The 21,223-nt window shown below is 48.8% G+C and overlaps 1 protein-coding gene across 1 annotated transcript in view; it reads left to right on the top strand.

Moving 5' to 3' along the window:
• Positions 1-21,223, top strand: part of LOC140742090 (FYVE, RhoGEF and PH domain-containing protein 5-like) — a 309,076-nt gene that overhangs the window by 171,485 nt on the left and 116,368 nt on the right. The gene's annotated exons all lie outside the window — the stretch shown is intronic.

Raw genomic sequence — 21,223 nt, forward strand, 5'->3', positions numbered from 1 at the left:
TTCTCCTCCCCACCTTCTCCTCCTTCCTCCTCTTTTCCTCCATCTTCTTCTCTTCCTCCACCTTCTCCCCCCTCCACCTTCTCCCCCCTCCACCTTCTCCCCCCTCCGCCTTCTCCCCCTCCGCCTTCTCCCCCTCCGCCTTGTCCCCCCTCCGCCTTGTCCCCCCTCCGCCTTCTCCCCCCCTCCGCCTTCTCCCCCCCTCCGCCTTCTCCCCCCCTCCGCCTTCTCCCCCCCTCCACCTTCTCCCCCCCTCCATCTTCTCCTCCTAACTCCTCCTGTTCATTTTCATTTTCTTCATCTTCGTCATGTTCTTCATCTTCATCGTCTTCGTCTATATCTTTGTCTGTTTTCATCTTCATCTTCGTCTTTGTCTTTTTATCTTCATTGTCTTTGTCTTAATTGTCTTCGTCTTCATCGTCTTCGTCTTCGTCTTCATCGTCTTCGTCTTCGTCTTCATCGTCTTCGTCTTCATCGTCTTCGTCTTCATTGTCTTCATTATCTTCATCGTCTTCGTCTTCATCGTCTTTGTCTTCATCGTCTTCGTCTTCATCGTCTTCATTTTCTTAATCTTCGTCTTCATTTTCATCTTCGTCTTTGTCTTCATCTTCATTTTCCTCATTTGTATTTATTGTTTTCATCTTCTTAGTCTTCGTTTTCATCTTCGTCTTTGTCTTCATCTTCATTTTCCTCATTTGTATTTATTGTTTTCATCTTCTTAGTCTTCGTTTTCATCTTGATCATCTTCATTATTGTCTTCATCCATCTTCGTTTCCTGCTCCATCTTCTCCTCCATGTTTTCCTCCACCTCCACTACTCCATCTCCTCCTCCATCTTCTACTCCTACTTCTCATTCTCATCATCTTTTACATCTTCATGTTTTTCATCTTCGTCTTCTTTATCTTCATTTTCGTCTTCTTTGCCTTCATCTTTTTGCTTTCGTTTTCATCTTCATCTTCGTTGTCATCTTCAGCATCATCTTCTCATCCTCCTCCACCTTCTCCTCTTCCTCTTTCATCTCCTCCATCTTCTCTTCCATCTTTTCCATCACCTCCCCTCCATCTTCTCCTCCCCACCTTCTCCTTCCTCCTCTTTTCCTCCATCTTCTTCTCTTCCTCCACCTTCTCCCCCTCCACCTTCTCTTCCTCCACCTTCTCCCCCTCCACCTTCTCCCCCTCCACCTTCTCCCCCCTCCACCTTCTCCCCCCTCCACCTTCTCCCCCCCTCCACCTTCTCCCCCCCTCCATCTTCTCCTCCTAACTCCTCCTGTTCATTTTCATTTTCTTCATCTTCGTCATGTTCTTCATCTTCATCGTCTTCGTCTATATCTTTGTCTGTTTTCATCTTCATCTTCGTCTTTGTCTTTTTATCTTCATTGTTTTTGTCTTAATTATCTTCGTCTTCATCGTCTTCGTCTTCATCGTCTTCGTCTTCATCGTCTTCGTCTTCATCGTCTTCGTCTTCATCGTCTTCGTCTTCATTGTCTTCATTATCTTCATCGTCTTCGTCTTCATCGTCTTTGTCTTCATCGTCTTCGTCTTCATTATCTTCATCGTCTTCGTCTTTATCGTCTTCATCTTCATCGTCTTCATTTTCTTAATCTTCGTCTTCATTTTCATCTTCATCTTTGTCTTCATCTTCATTTTCCTCATTTGTATTTATTGTTTTCATCTTCTTAGTCTTCGTTTTCATCTTCGTCTTTGTCTTCATCTTCATTTTCCTCATTTGTATTTATTGTTTTCATCTTCTTAGTCTTCGTTTTCATCTTGATCATCTTCATTATTGTCCTCATCCATCTTCGTTTCCTGCTCCATCTTCTCCATGTTTTCCTCCACCTCCCCTACTCCATCTCCTCCTCCATCTCCCCTCCACTTTCTCCTCAATCTGTCCATCCCCTCCACCTCCTCCACCTCCTACCCTTCATCTTCTCCTCCTTATCCTCTTTGATCTTCTCCTCCCCCTCCATCTTCTGCTCCTGCTCCATCTTTTCCTTTATCTCTTTCTCCTCTGCTTCATCTGTTCCTTCTCCTGCTCCTCTTTCATTTTCTCCTCCTCCTACTTCATCTTCTCCTCCATTTCCTCCTCTCTTTCATCACCTCCGCCTCCTCATCCTCCTTCAACTCCTCCTCTATCTTCTTTTACTCCTCCATTTTCTCCTACTCTTCATCATCCTTCACCTTCATGTCCTCTTCCATGGTCTCATTCTCCGTCTCCTCCCCTCCACCTTCTCCTCCGCTCCCCCCTCCCATCTGCTATGCTCCCCCCCTCTGCTCCTGCTCCCCCTCCCTCTCCTCCTTCTCCATCTTGTCCTGGTCCTCCTCCTCCACCTTTTCCTTCCTGTCCTCCTCCTCTCCTCCTTTATCTTCTCCTTCTCCTTCATGTTGTCTCCTCCATCTTCTCCCTTTCTGTCCTTCTTCTCCTTCATCTGCACCTCCTCATTCTCCTTCTCCTCTTTCATCTTCCCCTCATCCTCCTCCTTCATCTTGTCCTGGTCCTTCTCCTCCTCCTCCCTCTCCTCCTTCATGTGCACCTCCTCCTCATTCTCCATCTCCTCCCCCTCCTCCTTCATCTTCTTCTCCTTCTCCATCTATTTTCTCCTCCTCCTCCTCCATCTTCTACTCCTACTTCTCATTCTCATCATCTTTTACATCTTCATGTTTTTCATCTTCGTCTTCTTTATCTTCATTTTCGTCTTCTTTGCCTTCATCTTTTTGCTTTCGTTTTCATCTTCATCTTCGCTGTCATCTTCAGCATCATCTTCTCATCCTCCTCCACCTTCTCCTCTTCCTCTTTCATCTCCTCCATCTAATCTTCCATCTTTTCCATCACCTCCCCTCCATCTTCTCCTCCCCACCTTCTCCTCCTTCCTCCTCTTTTCCTCCATCTTCTTCTCTTCCTCCACCTTCTCCCCCTCCACCTTCTCCCCCCTCCACCTTCTCCCCCCTCCACCTTCTCCCCCCTCCACCTTCTCCCCCCTCCACCTTCTCCCCCCTCCACCTTCTCCCTCCTCCACCTTCTCCCCCTCCACCTTCTCCCCCCTCCACCTTCTCCCCCCTCCACCTTCTCCCCCCTCCACCTTCTCCCCCTCCACCTTCTCCCCCCTCCACCTTCTCCCCCCTCCACCTTCTCCCCCCTCCACCTTCTCCCCCCTCCACCTTCTCCCCCCTCCACCTTCTCCCCCCTCCACCTTCTCCCCCTCCACCTTCTCCCCCTCCACCTTCTCCCCCTCCACCTTCTCCCCCTCCACCTTCTCCCCCTCCACCTTCTCCCCCCTCCACCTTCTCCCCCCTCCACCTTCTCCCCCCTCCACCTTCTCCCCCTCCACCTTCTCCCCCCTCCACCTTCTCCCCCTCCACCTTCTCCCCCTCCACCTTCTCCCCACTCCACCTTCTCCCCCCTCCACCTTCTCCCCTCCACCTTCTCCCCCTCCACCTTCTCCCCCCTCCACCTTCTCCCCCCTCCACCTTCTCCCCCCCTCCACCTTCTCCCCCCTCCACCTTCTCCCCCCCCTCCACCTTCTCCCCCCCTCCATCTTCTCCTCCTAACTCCTCCTGTTCATTTTCATTTTCTTCATCTTCGTCATGTTCTTCATCTTCATCGTCTTTGTCTATATCTTTGTCTGTTTTCATCTTCATCTTCGTCTTTGTCTTTATCTTCATTGTCTTTGTCTTAATTATCTTCGTCTTCATCGTCTTCGTCGTCTTTGTCTTCATCGTCTTCGTCTTCATTGTCTTCATTATCTTCATCGTCTTCGTCTTCATTGTCTTCATTATCTTCATCGTCTTCGTCTTCATCGTCTTCATTTTCTTAATCTTCGTCTTCGTTTTCATCTTTGTCTTTGTCTTCATCTTCATTTTCCTCATTTGTATTTATTGTTTTCATCTTCTTAGTCTTCGTTTTCATCTTGATCATCTTTATTATTGTCTTCATCCATCTTCGTTTCCTGCTCCATCTTCTCCTCCATGTTTTCCTCCACCTCCCCTACTCCATCTCCTCCTCCTCCATCTCCCCTCCACTTTCTCCTCAATCTTTCCATTCCCTCCACCTCCTCCACCTCCTACCCTTCATCTTCTCCTCCTTATCCTCTTTGATCTTCTCCTCCCCCTCCATCTTCTGCTCCTGCTCCATCTTTTCCTTTATCTCTTTCTCCTCTGCTTCATCTGTTCCTTCTCCTGCTCCTCTTTCATTTTCTCCTCCTCCTACTTCATCTTCTCCTCCATTTCCTCCTCTCTTTCATCACCTCCGCCTCCTCATCCTCCTTCAACTCCTCCTCTATCTTCTTTTACTCCTCCATTTTCTCCTACTCTTCATCATCCTTCACCTTCATGTCCTCTTCCATGGTCTCCTTCTCCGTCTCCTCCCCTCCACCTCCTCCGCTCCCCCCTCCCATCTGCAATGCTCCCCCCCCCCCTCTGCTCCTGCTCCCCCTCCCTCTCCTCCTTCTCCATCTTGTCCTGGTCCTCCTCCTCCATCTTTTCCTTCCTGTCCTCCTCCTCCTCTCCTCCTTTATCTTTTCCTTCTCCTTCATGTTGTCTCCTCCATCTTCTCCCTTTTTGTCCTTCTTCTCCTTCATCTACACCTCCTCATTCTCCTTCTCCTCTTTCAACTTCCCCTCATCCTCCTCCTTCATCTTGTCCTGGTCCTTCTCCTCCTCCTCCCTCTCCTCCTTCATGTGCACCTCCTCCTCATTCTCCATCTCCTCCCCCTCCTCCTTCATCTTCTTCTCCTTCTACATCTATTTTCTCCTCCTCCTCCTCCATCTTCTACTCCTACTTCTCATTCTCATCATCTTTTACATCTTCATGTTTTTCATCTTCGTCTTCTTTGCCTTCATCTTTTTGCTTTCGTTTTCATCTTCATCTTCGTTGTCATCTTCAGCATCATCTTCTCATCCTCCTCCACCTTCTCCTCTTCCTCTTTCTTCTCCTCCATCTTCTCTTCCATCTTTTCCATCACCTCCCCTCCATCTTCTCCTCCCCACCTTCTCCTCCTTCCTCCTCTTTTCCTCCATCTTCTTCTCTTCCTCCACCATCTCCCCCCTCCACCTTCTCCCCCCTCCACCTTCTCCCCCCTCCACCTTCTCCCCCCCTCCACCTTCTCCCCCCCTCCACCTTCTCCCCCCCTCCATCTTCTCCTCCTAACTCCTCCTGTTCATTTTCATTTTCTTCATCTTCGTCATGTTCTTCATCTTCATCGTCTTCGTCTATATCTTTGTCTGTTTTCATCTTCATCTTCGTCTTTGTCTTTTTATCTTCATTGTCTTTGTCTTAATTATCTTCGTCTTCATCGTCTTCGTCGTCTTTGTCTTCATCGTCTTCGTCTTCATTGTCTTCATTATCTTCATCGTCTTCGTCTTCATCGTCTTCATTTTCTTAATCTTCGTCTTCGTTTTCATCTTTGTCTTTGTCTTCATCTTCATTTTCCTCATTTGTATTTATTGTTTTCATCTTCTTAGTCTTCGTTTTCATCTTCGTCTTTGTCTTCATCTTCATTTTCCTCATTTGTATTTATTGTTTTCATCTTCTTAGTCTTCGTTTTCATCTTGATCATCTTCATTATTGTCTTCATCCATCTTCGTTTCCTGCTCCATCTTCTCCTCCATGTTTTCCTCCACCTCCCCTACTCCATCTCCTCCTCCTCCATCTCCCCTCCACTTTCTCCTCAATCTTTCCATCCCCTCCACCTCCTACCCTTCATCTTCTCCTCCTTATCCTCTTTGATCTTCTCCTCCCCCTCCATCTTCTGCTCCTGCTCCATCTTTTCCTTTATCTCTTTCTCCTCTGCTTCATCTGTTCCTTCTCCTGCTCCTCTTTCATTTTCTCCTCCTCCTACTTCCTTCTCCTCCATTTCCTCCTCTCTTTCATCTCCTCCGCCTCCTCATGTTCCTTCAACTCCTCCTCTATCTTCTTTTACTCCTCCATTTTCTCCTACTCTTCATCATCCTTCACCTTCATGTCCTCTTCCATGGTCTCCTTCTCCGTCTCCTCCCCTCCACCTTCTCCTCCGCTCCCCCCTCCCATCTGCTATGCTCCCCCCCCCCCTCTGCTCCTGCTCCCCCTCCCTCTCCTCCTTCTCCATCTTGTCCTGGTCCTCCTCCTCCACCTTTTCCTTCCTGTCCTCCTCCTCCTCTCCTCCTTTATCTTCTCCTTCTCCTTCATGTTGTCTCCTCCATCTTCTCCCTTTCTGTCCTTCTTCTCCTTCATCTGCACCTCCACATTCTCCTTCTCCTCTTTCATCTTCCCCTCATCCTCCTCCTTCATCTTGTCCTGGTCCTTCTCCTCCTCCTCCCTCTCCTCCTTCATGTGCACCTCCTCCTCATTCTCCATCTCCTCCCCCTCCTCCTTCATCTTCTTCTCCTTCTCCATCTATTTTCTCCTCCTCCTCCTCCATCTTCTACTCCTACTTCTCATTCTCATCATCTTTTACATCTTCATGTTTTTCATCTTCGTCTTCTTTATCTTCATTTTCGTCTTCTTTGCCTTCATCTTTTTGCTTTCGTTTTCATCTTCATCTTCGCTGTCATCTTCAGCATCATCTTCTCATCCTCCTCCACCTTCTCCTCTTCCTCTTTCATCTCCTCCATCTAATCTTCCATCTTTTCCATCACCTCCCCTCCATCTTCTCCTCCCCACCTTCTCCTCCTTCCTCCTCTTTTCCTCCATCTTCTTCTCTTCCTCCACCTTCTCCCCCTCCACCTTCTCCCCCTCCACCTTCTCCCCCCTCCACCTTCTCCCCCCTCCACCTTCTCCCCCCTCCACCTTCTCCCCCCTCCACCTTCTCCCCCCTCCACCTTCTCCCCCCTCCACCTTCTCCCCCCTCCACCTTCTCCCTCCTCCACCTTCTCCCTCCTCCACCTTCTCCCCCTCCACCTTCTCCCCCCTCCACCTTCTCCCCCCTCCACCTTCTCCCCCCTCCACCTTCTCCCCCTCCACCTTCTCCCCCCTCCACCTTCTCCCCCCTCCACCTTCTCCCCCCTCCACCTTCTCCCCCCTCCACCTTCTCCCCCCTCCACCTTCTCCCCCCTCCACCTCCCCCTCCACCTTCTCCCCCTCCACCTTCTCCCCCTCCACCTTCTCCCCCTCCACCTTCTCCCCCCTCCACCTTCTCCCCCTCCACCTTCTCCCCCCTCCACCTTCTCCCCCTCCACCTTCTCCCCACTCCACCTTCTCCCCACTCCTCCTTCTCCCCCCTCCACCTTCTCCCCCTCCACCTTCTCCCCCCTCCACCTTCTCCCCCCTCCACCTTCTCCCCCCTCCACCTTCTCCCCCCCTCCACCTTCTCCCCCCCCTCCACCTTCTCCCCCCCTCCATCTTCTCCTCCTAACTTCTCCTGTTCATTTTCATTTTCTTCATCTTCGTCATGTTCTTCATCTTCATCGTCTTTGTCTATATCTTTGTCTGTTTTCATCTTCATCTTCGTCTTTGTCTTTATCTTCATTGTCTTTGTCTTAATTATCTTCGTCTTCATCGTTTTCGTCGTCTTTGTCTTCATCGTCTTCGTCTTCATTGTCTTCATTATCTTCATCGTCTTCGTCTTCATTGTCTTCATTATCTTCATCGTCTTCGTCTTCATCGTCTTCATTTTCTTAATCTTCGTCTTCGTTTTCATCTTTGTCTTTGTCTTCATCTTCATTTTCCTCATTTGTATTTATTGTTTTCATCTTCTTAGTCTTCGTTTTCATCTTGATCATCTTCATTATTGTCTTCATCCATCTTCGTTTCCTGCTCCATCTTCTCCTCCATGTTTTCCTCCACCTCCCCTACTCCATCTCCTCCTCCTCCATCTCCCCTCCACTTTCTCCTCAATCTTTCCATCCCCTCCACCTCCTCCACCTCCTACCCTTCATCTTCTGTTCCTTATCCTCTTTGATCTTCTCCTCCCCCTCCATCTTCTGCTCCTGCTCCATCTTTTCCTTTATCTCTTTCTCCTCTGCTTCATCTGTTCCTTCTCCTGCTCCTCTTTCATTTTCTCCTCCTCCTACTTCATCTTCTCCTCCATTTCCTCCTCTCTTTCATCACCTCCGCCTCCTCATCCTCCTTCAACTCCTCCTCTATCTTCTTTTACTCCTCCATTTTCTCCTACTCTTCATCATCCTTCACCTTCATGTCCTCTTCCATGGTCTCCTTCTCCGTCTCCTCCCCTCCACCTCCTCCGCTCCCCCCTCCCATCTGCAATGCTCCCCCCCCCCCTCTGCTCCTGCTCCCCCTCCCTCTCCTCCTTCTCCATCTTGTCCTGGTCCTCCTCCTCCATCTTTTCCTTCCTGTCCTCCTCCTCCTCTCCTCCTTTATCTTTTCCTTCTCCTTCATGTTGTCTCCTCCATCTTCTCCCTTTCTGTCCTTCTTCTCCTTCATCTACACCTCCTCATTCTCCTTCTCCTCTTTCAACTTCCCCTCATCCTCCTCCTTCATCTTGTCCTGGTCCTTCTCCTCCTCCTCCCTCTCCTCCTTCATGTGCACCTCCTCCTCATTCTCCATCTCCTCCCCCTCCTCCTTCATCTTCTTCTCCTTCTACATCTATTTTCTCCTCCTCCTCCTCCATCTTCTACTCCTACTTCTCATTCTCATCATCTTTTACATCTTCATGTTTTTCATCTTCGTCTTCTTTGCCTTCATCTTTTTGCTTTCGTTTTCATCTTCATCTTCGTTGTCATCTTCAGCATCATCTTCTCATCCTCCTCCACCTTCTCCTCTTCCTCTTTCTTCTCCTCCTCCTCTTTCTTCTCCTCCATCTTCTCTTCCATCTTTTCCATCACCTCCCCTCCATCTTCTCCTCCCCACCTTCTCCTCCTTCCTCCTCTTTTCCTCCATCTTCTTCTCTTCCTCCACCATCTCCCCCCTCCACCTTCTCCCCCCCTCCACCTTCTCCCCCCTCCACCTTCTCCCCCCTCCACCTTCTCCCCCTCTCCACCTTCTCCCCCCCTCCATCTTCTCCTCCTAACTCCTCCTGTTCATTTTCATTTTCTTCATCTTCGTCATGTTCTTCATCTTCATCGTCTTCGTCTATATCTTTGTCTGTTTTCATCTTCATCTTCGTCTTTGTCTTTTTATCTTCATTGTCTTTGTCTTAATTATCTTTGTCTTCATCGTCTTCGTCGTCTTTGTCTTCATCGTCTTCGTCTTCATTGTCTTCATTATCTTCATCGTCTTCGTCTTCATCGTCTTCATTTTCTTAATCTTCGTCTTCGTTTTCATCTTCGTCTTTGTCTTCATCTTCATTTTCCTCATTTGTATTTATTGTTTTCATCTTCTTAGTCTTCGTTTTCATCTTGATAATCTTCATTATTGTCCTCATCCATCTTCGTTTCCTGCTCCATCTTCTCCTCCATGTTTTCCTCCACCTCCCCTACTCCATCTCCTCCTCCTCCATCTCCCCTCCACTTTCTCCTCAATCTTTCCATCCCCTCCACCTCCTCCACCTCCTACCCTTCATCTTCTCCTCCTTATCCTCTTTGATCTTCTCCTCCCCCTCCATCTTCTGCTCCTGCTCCATCTTTTCCTTTATCTCTTTCTCCTCTGCTTCATCTGTTCCTTCTCCTGCTCCTCTTTCATTTTCTCCTCCTCCTACTTCATCTTCTCCTCCATTTCCTCCTCTCTTTCATCTCCTCCGCCTCCTCATCCTCCTTCAACTCCTCCTCTATCTTCTTTTACTCCTCCATTTTCTCCTACTCTTCATCATCCTTCACCTTCATGTCCTCTTCCATGGTCTCCTTCTCCGTCTCCTCCCCTCCACCTTCTCCTCCGCTCCCCCCTCCCATCTGCTATGCTCCCCCCCCCCCTCTGCTCCTGCTCCCCCTCCCTCTCCTCGTTCTCCATCTTGTCCTGGTCCTCCTCCTCCATCTTTTCCTTCCTGTCCTCCTCCTCCTCTCCTCCTTTATCTTCTCCTTCTCCTTCATGTTGTCTCCGCCATCTCCATTTCTGTCCTTCTTCTCCTACATCTGCACCTCCTCATTCTCCTTCTCCTCTTTCATCTTCCCCTCCTCCTCCTCCTTCATCTTGTCCTGGTCCTTCTCCTCCTCCTCCCTCTCCTCTTTCATGTGCACCTCCTCCTCATTCTCCATCTCCTCCCCCTCCTCCTTCATCTTCTTCTCCTTCTCCATCTATTTTCTCCTCCTCCTCCTCCATCTTCTACTCCTACTTCTCATTCTCATCATCTTTTACATCTTCATGTTTTTCATCTTCGTCTTCTTTATCTTCATTTTCGTCTTCTTTGCCTTCATCTTTTTGCTTTCGTTTTCATCTTCATCTTCGTTGTCATCTTCAGCATCATCTTCTCATCCTCCTCCAACTTCTCCTCTTCCTCTTTCATCTCCTCCATCTTCTCTTCCATCTTTTCCATCACCTCCCCTCCATCTTCTCCTCCCCACCTTCTCCTCCTTCCTCCTCTTTTCCTCCATCTTCTCTTCCTCCACCTTCTCCCCCCTCCACCTTCTCCCCCCTCCACCTTCTCCCCCCTCCACCTTCTCCCCCTAACTCCTCCTGTTCATTTTCATTTTCTTCATCTTCGTCATGTTCTTCATCTTCATCGTCTTCGTCTATATCTTTGTCTGTTTTCATCTTCATCTTCGTTGTCATCTTCAGCATCATCTTCTCATCCTCCTCCACCTTCTCCTCTTCCTTTTTCATCTCCTCCATCTTCTCTTCCATCTTTTCCATCACCTCCCCTCCATCTTCTCCTCCCCACCTTCTCCTCCTTCCTCCTCTTTTCCTCCATCTTCTTCTCTTCCTCCACCTTCTCCCCCCTCCACCTTCTCCCCCTCCACCTTCTCCCCCTCCACCTTCTCCCCCTCCACCTTCTCCCCCTCCACCTTCTCCCCCCTCCACCTTCTCCCCCCTCCACCTTCTCCCCCCTCCACCTTCTCCCCCCTCCACCTTCTCCCCCCTCCACCTTCTCCCCCTCCACCTTCTCCCCCCTCCACCTTCTCCCCCCTCCACCTTCTCCCCCCTCCACCTTCTCCCCCTCCACCTTCTCCCCCTCCACCTTCTCCCCCTCCACCTTCTCCCCCCTCCACCTTCTCCCCCTCCACCTTCTCCCCCTCCACCTTCTCCCCCTCCACCTTCTCCCCCTCCACCTTCTCCCCCTCCACTTTCTTCCCCCCTCCACTTTCTTCCCCCCTCCACTTTCTTCGCCCTCCACTTTCTTCCCCCCTCCACTTTCTTCCCCCCCTCCACTTTCTTCCCCCCTCCACTTTCTTCCCCCCTCCACTTTCTTCCCCCTCCACTTTCTTCCCCCCTCCACCTTCTCCCCCCTCCACCTTCTCCCCCCCTCCACCTTCTCCTCCTAACTCCTCCTGTTCATTTTCATTTTCTTCATCTTCGTCATGTTCTTCATCTTCATCGTCTTTGTCTATATCTTTGTCTGTTTTCATCTTCATCTTCGTCTTTGTCTTTTTATCATTGTCTTTGTCTTAATTATCTTCGTCTTCATCGTCTTCGTCGTCTTTGTCTTCATCGTCTTTGTCTTCATTGTCTTCATTATCTTCATCGTCTTCGTCTTCATTGTCTTCATTATCTTCATCGTCTTCGTCTTCATCGTCTTCATTTTCTTAATCTTCCTCTTCGTTTTCATCTTCGTCTTTGTCTTCATCTTCATTTTCCTCATTTGTATTTATTGTTTTCATCTTCTTAGTCTTCATTTTCATCTTCGTCTTTGTCTTCATCTTCATTTTCCTCATTTGTATTTATTGTTTTCATCTTAGTCTTCGTTTTCATCTTGATCATCTTCATTATTGTCTTCATCCATCTTCGTTTCCTGCTCCATCTTCTCCTCCATGTTTTCCTCCACCTCCCCTACTCCATCTCCTCCTCCTCCATCTCCCCTCCACTTTCTCCTCAATCTTTCCATCCCCTCCACCTCCTCCACCTCCTACCCTTCATCTTCTCCTCCTTATCCTCTTTGATCTTCTCCTCCCCCTCCATCTTCTGCTCCTGCTCCATCTTTTCCTTTATCTCTTTCTCCTCTGCTTCATCTTTTCCTTCTCCTGCTCCTCTTTCATTTTCTCCTCCTCCTACTTCATCTTCTCCTCCATTTCCTCCTCTCTTTCATCTCCTCCGCCTCCTCATCCTCCTTCTACTCCTCCTCTATCTTCTTTTACTCCTCCATTTTCTCCTACTCTTCATCATCCTTCACCTTCATGTCCTCTTCCATGGTCTCCTTCTCCGTCTCCTCCCCTCCACCTCCTCCGCTCCCCCCTCCCATCTGCAATGCTCCCCCCCCCCCTCTGCTCCTGCTCCCCCTCCCTCTCCTCCTTCTCCATCTTGTCCTGGTCCTCCTCCTCCATCTTTTCCTTCCTGTCCTCCTCCTCCTCTCCTCCTTTATCTTTTCCTTCTCCTTCATGTTGTCTCCTCCATCTTCTCCCTTTTTGTCCTTCTTCTCCTTCATCTACACCTCCTCATTCTCCTTCTCCTCTTTCAACTTCCCCTCATCCTCCTCCTTCATCTTGTCCTGGTCCTTCTCCTCCTCCTCCCTCTCCTCCTTCATGTGCACCTCCTCCTCATTCTCCATCTCCTCCCCCTCCTCCTTCATCTTCTCCTCCTTATCCTCTTTGATCTTCTCCTCCCCCTCCATCTTCTGCTCCTGCTCCATCTTTTCCTTTATCTCTTTCTCCTCTGCTTCATCTGTTCCTTCTCCTGCTCCTCTTTCATTTTCTCCTCCTCCTACTTCATCTTCTCCTCCATTTCCTCCTCTCTTTCATCACCTCCGCCTCCTCATCCTCCTTCAACTCCTCCTCTATCTTCTTTTACTCCTCCATTTTCTCCTACTCTTCATCATCCTTCACCTTCATGTCCTCTTCCATGGTCTCCTTCTCCGTCTCCTCCCCTCCACCTCCTCCGCTCCCCCCTCCCATCTGCAATGCTCCCCCCCCCCTCTGCTCCTGCTCCCCCTCCCTCTCCTCCTTCTCCATCTTGTCCTGGTCCTCCTCCTCCATCTTTTCCTTCCTGTCCTCCTCCTCCTCTCCTCCTTTATCTTTTCCTTCTCCTTCATGTTGTCTCCTCCATCTTCTCCCTTTTTGTCCTTCTTCTCCTTCATCTACACCTCCTCATTCTCCTTCTCCTCTTTCAACTTCCCCTCATCCTCCTCCTTCATCTTGTCCTGGTCCTTCTCCTCCTCCTCCCTCTCCTCCTTCATGTGCACCTCCTCCTCATTCTCCATCTCCTCCCCCTCCTCCTTCATCTTCTTCTCCTTCTACATCTATTTTCTCCTCCTCCTCCTCCATCTTCTACTCCTACTTCTCATTCTCATCATCTTTTACATCTTCATGTTTTTCATCTTCGTCTTCTTTGCCTTCATCTTTTTGCTTTCGTTTTCATCTTCATCTTCGTTGTCATCTTCAGCATCATCTTCTCATCCTCCTCCACCTTCTCCTCTTCCTCTTTCTTCTCCTCCATCTTCTCTTCCATCTTTTCCATCACCTCCCCTCCATCTTCTCCTCCCCACCTTCTCCTCCTTCCTCCTCTTTTCCTCCATCTTCTTCTCTTCCTCCACCATCTCCCCCCTCCACCTTCTCCCCCCTCCACCTTCTCCCCCCTCCACCTTCTCCCCCCCTCCACCTTCTCCCCCCCTCCACCTTCTCCCCCCCTCCATCTTCTCCTCCTAACTCCTCCTGTTCATTTTCATTTTCTTCATCTTCGTCATGTTCTTCATCTTCATCGTCTTCGTCTATATCTTTGTCTGTTTTCATCTTCATCTTCGTCTTTGTCTTTTTATCTTCATTGTCTTTGTCTTAATTATCTTCGTCTTCATCGTCTTCGTCGTCTTTGTCTTCATCGTCTTCGTCTTCATTGTCTTCATTATCTTCATCGTCTTCGTCTTCATCGTCTTCATTTTCTTAATCTTCGTCTTCGTTTTCATCTTTGTCTTTGTCTTCATCTTCATTTTCCTCATTTGTATTTATTGTTTTCATCTTCTTAGTCTTCGTTTTCATCTTCGTCTTTGTCTTCATCTTCATTTTCCTCATTTGTATTTATTGTTTTCATCTTCTTAGTCTTCGTTTTCATCTTGATCATCTTCATTATTGTCTTCATCCATCTTCGTTTCCTGCTCCATCTTCTCCTCCATGTTTTCCTCCACCTCCCCTACTCCATCTCCTCCTCCTCCATCTCCCCTCCACTTTCTCCTCAATCTTTCCATCCCCTCCACCTCCTACCCTTCATCTTCTCCTCCTTATCCTCTTTGATCTTCTCCTCCCCCTCCATCTTCTGCTCCTGCTCCATCTTTTCCTTTATCTCTTTCTCCTCTGCTTCATCTGTTCCTTCTCCTGCTCCTCTTTCATTTTCTCCTCCTCCTACTTCCTTCTCCTCCATTTCCTCCTCTCTTTCATCTCCTCCGCCTCCTCATGTTCCTTCAACTCCTCCTCTATCTTCTTTTACTCCTCCATTTTCTCCTACTCTTCATCATCCTTCACCTTCATGTCCTCTTCCATGGTCTCCTTCTCCGTCTCCTCCCCTCCACCTTCTCCTCCGCTCCCCCCTCCCATCTGCTCTGCTCCCCCCCCCTCTGCTCCTGCTCCCCCTCCCTCTCCTCCTTCTCCATCTTGTCCTGGTCCTCCTCCTCCATCTTTTCCTTCCTGTCCTCCTCCTCCTCTCCTCCTTTATCTTCTCCTTCTCCTTCATGTTGTCTCCTCCATCTTCTCCCTTTCTGTCCTTCTTCTCCTTCATCTGCACCTCCTCATTCTCCTTCTCCTCTTTCATCTTCCCCTCCTCCTCCTCCTTCATCTTGTCCTGGTCCTTCTCCTCCTCCTCCCTCTCCTCCTTCATGTGCACCTCCTCCTCATTCTCCATCTCCTCCCCCTCCTCCTTCATCTTCTTCTCCTTCTCCATCTATTTTCTCCTCCTCCTCCATCTTCTACTCCTACTTCTCATTCTCATCATCTTTTACATCTTCATGTTTTTCATCTTCGTCTTCTTTATCTTCATTTTCGTCTTCTTTGCCTTCATCTTTTTGCTTTCGTTTTCATCTTCATCTTCGTTGTCATCTTCAGCATCATCTTCTCATCCTCCTCCACCTTCTCCTCTTCCTCTTTCATCTCCTCCATCTTCTCTTCCATCTTTTCCATCACCTCCCCTCCATCTTCTCCTCCCCACCTTCTCCTCCTTCCTCCTCTTTTCCTCCATCTTCTTCTCTTCCTCCACCTTCTCCCCCCTCCACCTTCTCCCCCCTCCACCTTCTCCCCCCTCCGCCTTCTCCCCCTCCGCCTTGTCCCCCCTCCGCCTTGTCCCCCCTCCGCCTTGTCCCCCCTCCGCCTTGTCCCCCCTCCGCCTTGCCCCCCTCCGCCTTGTCCCCCCTCCGCCTTGTCCCCCCTCCGCCTTGTCCCCCCTCCGCCTTGTCCCCCCTCCGCCTTCTCCCCCCTCCGCCTTCTCCCCCCTCCGCCTTCTCCCCCCCTCCACCTTCTCCCCCCCTCCATCTTCTCCTCCTAACTCCTCCTGTTCATTTTCATTTTCTTCATCTTCGTCATGTTCTTCATCTTCATCGTCTTCGTCTATATCTTTGTCTGTTTTCATCTTCATCTTCGTCTTTGTCTTTTTATCTTCATTGTCTTTGTCTTAATTGTCTTCGTCTTCATCGTCTTCGTCTTCGTCTTCATCGTCTTCGTCTTCGTCTTCATCGTCTTCGTCTTCATCGTCTTCGTCTTCATCGTCTTCGTCTTCATTGTCTTCATTATCTTCATCGTCTTCGTCTTCATTGTCTTCATTATCTTCATCGTCTTCGTCTTCATCGTCTTTGTCTTCATCGTCTTCGTCTTCATCGTCTTTGTCTTCATCGTCTTCGTCTTCATCGTCTTCATTTTCTTAATCTTCGTCTTCATTTTCATCTTCGTCTTTGTCTTCATCTTCATTTTCCTCATTTGTATTTATTGTTTTCATCTTCTTAGTCTTCGTTTTCATCTTCGTCTTTGTCTTCATCTTCATTTTCCTCATTTGTATTTATTGTTTTCATCTTCTTAGTCTTCGTTTTCATCTTGATCATCTTCATTATTGTCTTCATCCATCTTCGTTTCCTGCTCCATCTTCTCCTCCATGTTTTCCTCCACCTCCACTACTCCATCTCCTCCTCCTCCATCTTCTACTCCTACTTCTCATTCTCATCATCTTTTACATCTTCATGTTTTTCATCTTCGTCTTCTTTATCTTCATTTTCGTCTTCTTTGCCTTCATCTTTTTGCTTTCGTTTTCATCTTCATCTTCGTTGTCATCTTCAGCATCATCTTCTCATCCTCCTCCACCTTCTCTTCCTCTTTCATCTCCTCCATCTAATCTTCCATCTTTTCCATCACCTCCCCTCCATCTTCTCCTCCCCACCTTCTCCTCCTTCCTCCTCTTTTCCTCCATCTTCTTCTCTTCCTCCACCTTCTCCCCCTCCACCTTCTCTTCCTCCACCTTCTCTTCCTCCACATTCTCCCCCTCCACCTTCTCCCCCTCCACCTTCTCCCCCCTCCACCTTCTCCCCCCTCCACCTTCTCCCCCCTCCACCTTCTCCCCCCTCCACCTTCTCCCCCCCTCCACCTTCTCCACCCCTCCATCTTCTCCTCCTAACTCCTCCTGTTCATTTTCATTTTCTTCATCTTCGTCATGTTCTTCATCTTCATCGTCTTCGTCTATATCTTTGTCTGTTTTCATCTTCATCTTCGTCTTTGTCTTTTTATCTTCATTGTCTTTGTCTTAATTATCTTCGTCTTCATCGTCTTCGTCTTCATCGTCTTCGTCTTCGTCTTCATCGTCTTCGTCTTCATTGTCTTCATTATCTTCATCGTCTTCGTCTTCATTGTCTTCATTATCTTCATCGTCTTCGTCTTCATCGTCTTTGTCTTCATCGTCTTCGTCTTCATTATCTTCATCGTCTTCGTCTTCATCGTCTTCATTTTCTTAATCTTCGTCTTCATTTTCATCTTCGTCTTTGTCTTCATCTTCATTTTCCTCATTTGTATTTATTGTTTTCATCTTCTTAGTCTTCGTTTTCATCTTCGTCTTTGTCTTCATCTTCATTTTCCTCATTTGTATTTATTGTTTTCATCTTCTTAGTCTTCGTTTTCATCTTGATCATCTTCATTATTGTCCTCATCCATCTTCGTTTCCTGCTCCATCTTCTCCATGTTTTCCTCCACCTCCCCTACTCCATCTCCTCCTCCTCCATCTCCCCTCCACTTTCTCCTCAATCTGTCCATCCCCTCCACCTCCTCCACCTCCTACCCTTCATCTTCTCCTCCTTATCCTCTTTGATCTTCTCCTCCCCCTCCATCTTCTGCTCCTGCTCCATCTTTTCCTTTATCTCTTTCTCCTCTGCTTCATCTGTTCCTTCTCCTGCTCCTCTTTCATTTTCTCCTCCTCCTACTTCATCTTCTCCTCCATTTCCTCCTCTCTTTCATCACCTCCGCCTCCTCATCCTCCTTCAACTCCTCCTCTATCTTCTTTTACTCCTCCATTTTCTCCTACTCTTCATCATCCTTCACCTTCATGTCCTCTTCCATGGTCTCATTCTCCGTCTCCTCCCCTCCACCTTCTCCTCCGCTCCCCCCTCCCATCTGCTATGCTCCCCCCCCCCTCTGCTCCTGCTCCCCCTCCCTCTCCTCCTTCTCCATCTTGTCCTGGTCCTCCTCCTCCATCTTTTCCTTCCTGTCCTCCTCCTCCTCTCCTCCTTTATCTTCTCCTTCTCCTTCATGTTGTCTCCTCCATCTTCTCCCTTTCTGTCCTTCTTCTCCTTCATCTGCACCTCCTCATTCTCCTTCTCCTCTTTCATCTTCCCCTCATCCTCCTCCTTCATCTTGTCCTGGTCCTTCTCCTCCTCCTCCCTCTCCTCCTTCATGTGCACCTCCTCCTCATTCTCCATCTCCTCCCCCTCCTCCTTCATCTTCTTCTCCTTCTCCATCTATTTTCTCCTCCTCCTCCATCTTCTACTCCTACTTCTCATTCTCATCATCTTTTACATCTTCATGTTTTTCATCTTCGTCTTTTTTATCTTCATTTTCGTCTTCTTTTTGCTTTCGTTTTCATCTTCATCTTCGTTGTCATCTTCAGCATCATCTTCTCATCCTCCTCCACCTTCTCCTCTTCCTCTTTCATCTCCTCCATCTAATCTTCCATCTTTTCCATCACCTCCCCTCCATCTTCTCCTCCCCACCTTCTCCTCCTTCCTCCTCTTTTCCTCCATCTTCTTCTCTTCCTCCACCTTCTCCCCCTCCACCTTCTCCCCCCTCCACCTTCTCCCCCTCCACCTTCTCCCCCTCCACCTTCTCCCCCCTCCACCTTCTCCCCCCTCCACCTTCTCCCCCCTCCACCTTCTCCCCCCTCCACCTTCTCCCCCCTCCACCTTCTCCCCCCTCCACCTTCTCCCCCTCCACCTTCTCCCCCTCCACCTTCTCCCCCTCCACCTTCTCCCCCTCCACCTTCTCCCCCCTCCACCTTCTCCCCCCTCCACCTTCTCCCCCCTCCACCTTCTCCCCCTCCACCTTCTCCCCCTCCACCTTCTCCCCCCTCCACCTTCTCCCCCCTCCACCTTCTCCCCCCTACACCTTCTCCCCCCTCCACCTTCTCCCCCTCCACCTTCTCCCCCCTCCACCTTCTCCCCCCCTCCACCTTCTCCCCCCCTCCACCTTCTCCCCCCCTCCATCTTCTCCTCCTAACTCCTCCTGTTCATTTTCATTTTCTTCATCTTCGTCATGTTCTTCATCTTCATCGTCTTTGTCTATATCTTTGTCTGTTTTCATCTTCATCTTCGTCTTTGTCTTTATCTTCATTGTCTTTGTCTTAATTATCTTCGTCTTCATCGTCTTCGTCGTCTTTGTCTTCATCGTCTTCGTCTTCATTGTCTTCATTATCTTCATCGTCTTCGTCTTCATTGTCTTCATTATCTTCATCGTCTTCGTCTTCATCGTCTTCATTTTCTTAATCTTCGTCTTCGTTTTCATCTTTGTCTTTGTCTTCATCTTCATTTTCCTCATTTGTATTTATTGTTTTCATCTTCTTAGTCTTCGTTTTCATCTTGATCATCTTCATTATTGTCTTCATCCATCTTCGTTTCCTGCTCCATCTTCTCCTCCATGTTTTCCTCCACCTCCCTTACTCCATCTCCTCCTCCTCCATCTCCCCTCCACTTTCTCCTCAATCTTTCCATCCCCTCCACCTCCTCCACCTCCTACCCTTCATCTTCTCCTCCTTATCCTCTTTGATCTTCTCCTCCCCCTCCATCTTCTGCTCCTGCTCCATCTTTTCCTTTATCTCTTTCTCCTCTGCTTCATCTGTTCCTTCTCCTGCTCCTCTTTCATTTTCTCCTCCTCCTACTTCATCTTCTCCTCCATTTCCTCCTCTCTTTCATCACCTCCGCCTCCTCATCCTCCTTCAACTCCTCCTCTATCTTCTTTTACTCCTCCATTTTCTCCTACTCTTCATCATCCTTCACCTTCATGTCCTCTTCCATGGTCTCCTTCTCCGTCTCCTCCCCTCCACCTTCTCCTCCGCTCCCCCCTCCCATCTGCAATGCTCCCCCCCCCCTCTGCTCCTGCTCCCCCTCCCTCTCCTCCTTCTCCATCTTGTCTTGGTCCTCCTCCTCCATCTTTTCCTTCCTGTCCTCCTCCTCCTCTCCTCCTTTATCTTTTCCTTCTCCTTCATGTTGTCTCCTCCATCTTCTCCCTTTCTGTCCTTCTTCTCCTTCATCTGCACCTCCTCATTCTCCTTCTCCTCTTTCAACTTCCCCTCATCCTCCTCCATCTTGTCCTGGTCCTTCTCCTCCTCCTCCCTCTCCTCCATGTGCACCTCCTCCTCATTCTCCATCTCCTCCCCCTCCTCCTTCATCTTCTTCTCCTTCTACATCTATTTTCTCCTCCTCCTCCTCCATCTTCTACTCCTACTTCTCATTCTCATCATCTTTTACATCTTCATGTTTTTCATCTTCGTCTTCTTTGCCTTCATCTTTTTGCTTTCGTTTTCATCTTCATCTTCGTTGTCATCTTCAGCATCATCTTCTCATCCTCCTCCACCTTCTCCTCTTCCTCTTTCTTCTCCTCCATCTTCTCTTCCATCTTTTCCATCACCTCCCCTCCATCTTCTCCTCCCCACCTTCTCCTCCTTCCTCCTCTTTTCCTCCATCTTCTTCTCTTCCTCCACCTTCTCCCCCCTCCACCTTCTCCCCCCTCCACCTTCTCCCCCCCTCCACCTTCTCCCCCCCTCCACCTTCTCCCCCCCTCCACCTTCTCCCCCCCTCCACCTTCTCCCCCCCCTCCATCTTCTCCTCCTAACTCCTCCTGTTCATTTTCATTTTCTTCATCTTCGTCATGTTCTTCATCTTCATCGTCTTCGTCTATATCTTTGTCTGTTTTCATCTTCATCTTCGTCTTTGTCTTTTTATCTTCATTGTCTTTGTCTTAATTATCTTCGTCTTCATTATCTTCATCGTCTTCGTCTTCATCGTCTTCATTTTCTTAATCTTCCTCTTCGTTTTCATCTTCGTCTTTGTCTTCATCTTCATTTTCCTCATTTGTATTTATTGTTTTCATCTTCTTAGTCTTCATTTTCATCTTCGTCTTTGTCTTCATCTTCATTTTCCTCATTTGTATTTATTGTTTTCATCTTAGTCTTCGTTTTCATCTTGATCATCTTCATTATTGTCTTCATCCATCTTCGTTTCCTGCTCCATCTTCTCCTCCATGTTTTCCTCCACCTCCCCTACTCCATCTCCTCCTCCTCCATCTCCCCTCCACTTTCTCCTCAATCTTTCCATCCCCTCCACCTCCTCCACCTCCTACCCTTCATCTTCTCCTCCTTATCCTCTTTGATCTTCTCCTCCCCCTCCATCTTCTGCTCCTGCTCCATCTTTTCCTTTATCTCTTTCTCCTCTGCTTCATCTGTTCCTTCTCCTGCTCCTCTTTCATTTTCTCCTCCTCCTACTTCCTTCTCCTCCATTTCCTCCTCTCTTTCATCTCCTCCGCCTCCTCATGTTCCTTCAACTCCTCCTCTATCTTCTTTTACTCCTCCATTTTCTCCTACTCTTCATCATCCTTCACCTTCATGTCCTCTTCCATGGTCTCCTTCTCCGTCTCCTCCCCTCCACCTTCTCCTCCGCTCCCCCCTCCCATCTGCTCTGCTCCCCCCCCCCTCTGCTCCTGCTCCCCCTCCCTCTCCTCCTTCTCCATCTTGTCCTGGTCCTCCTCCTCCATCTTTTCCTTCCTGTCCTCCTCCTCCTCTCCTCCTTTATCTTCTCCTTCTCCTTCATGTTGTCTCCTCCATCTTCTCCCTTTCTG

Source organism: Hemitrygon akajei, chromosome 19 (genome assembly GCF_048418815.1).
Source record: "Hemitrygon akajei chromosome 19, sHemAka1.3, whole genome shotgun sequence".
In the NCBI taxonomy this organism is placed as follows: Eukaryota; Metazoa; Chordata; class Chondrichthyes; order Myliobatiformes; family Dasyatidae; genus Hemitrygon; species Hemitrygon akajei.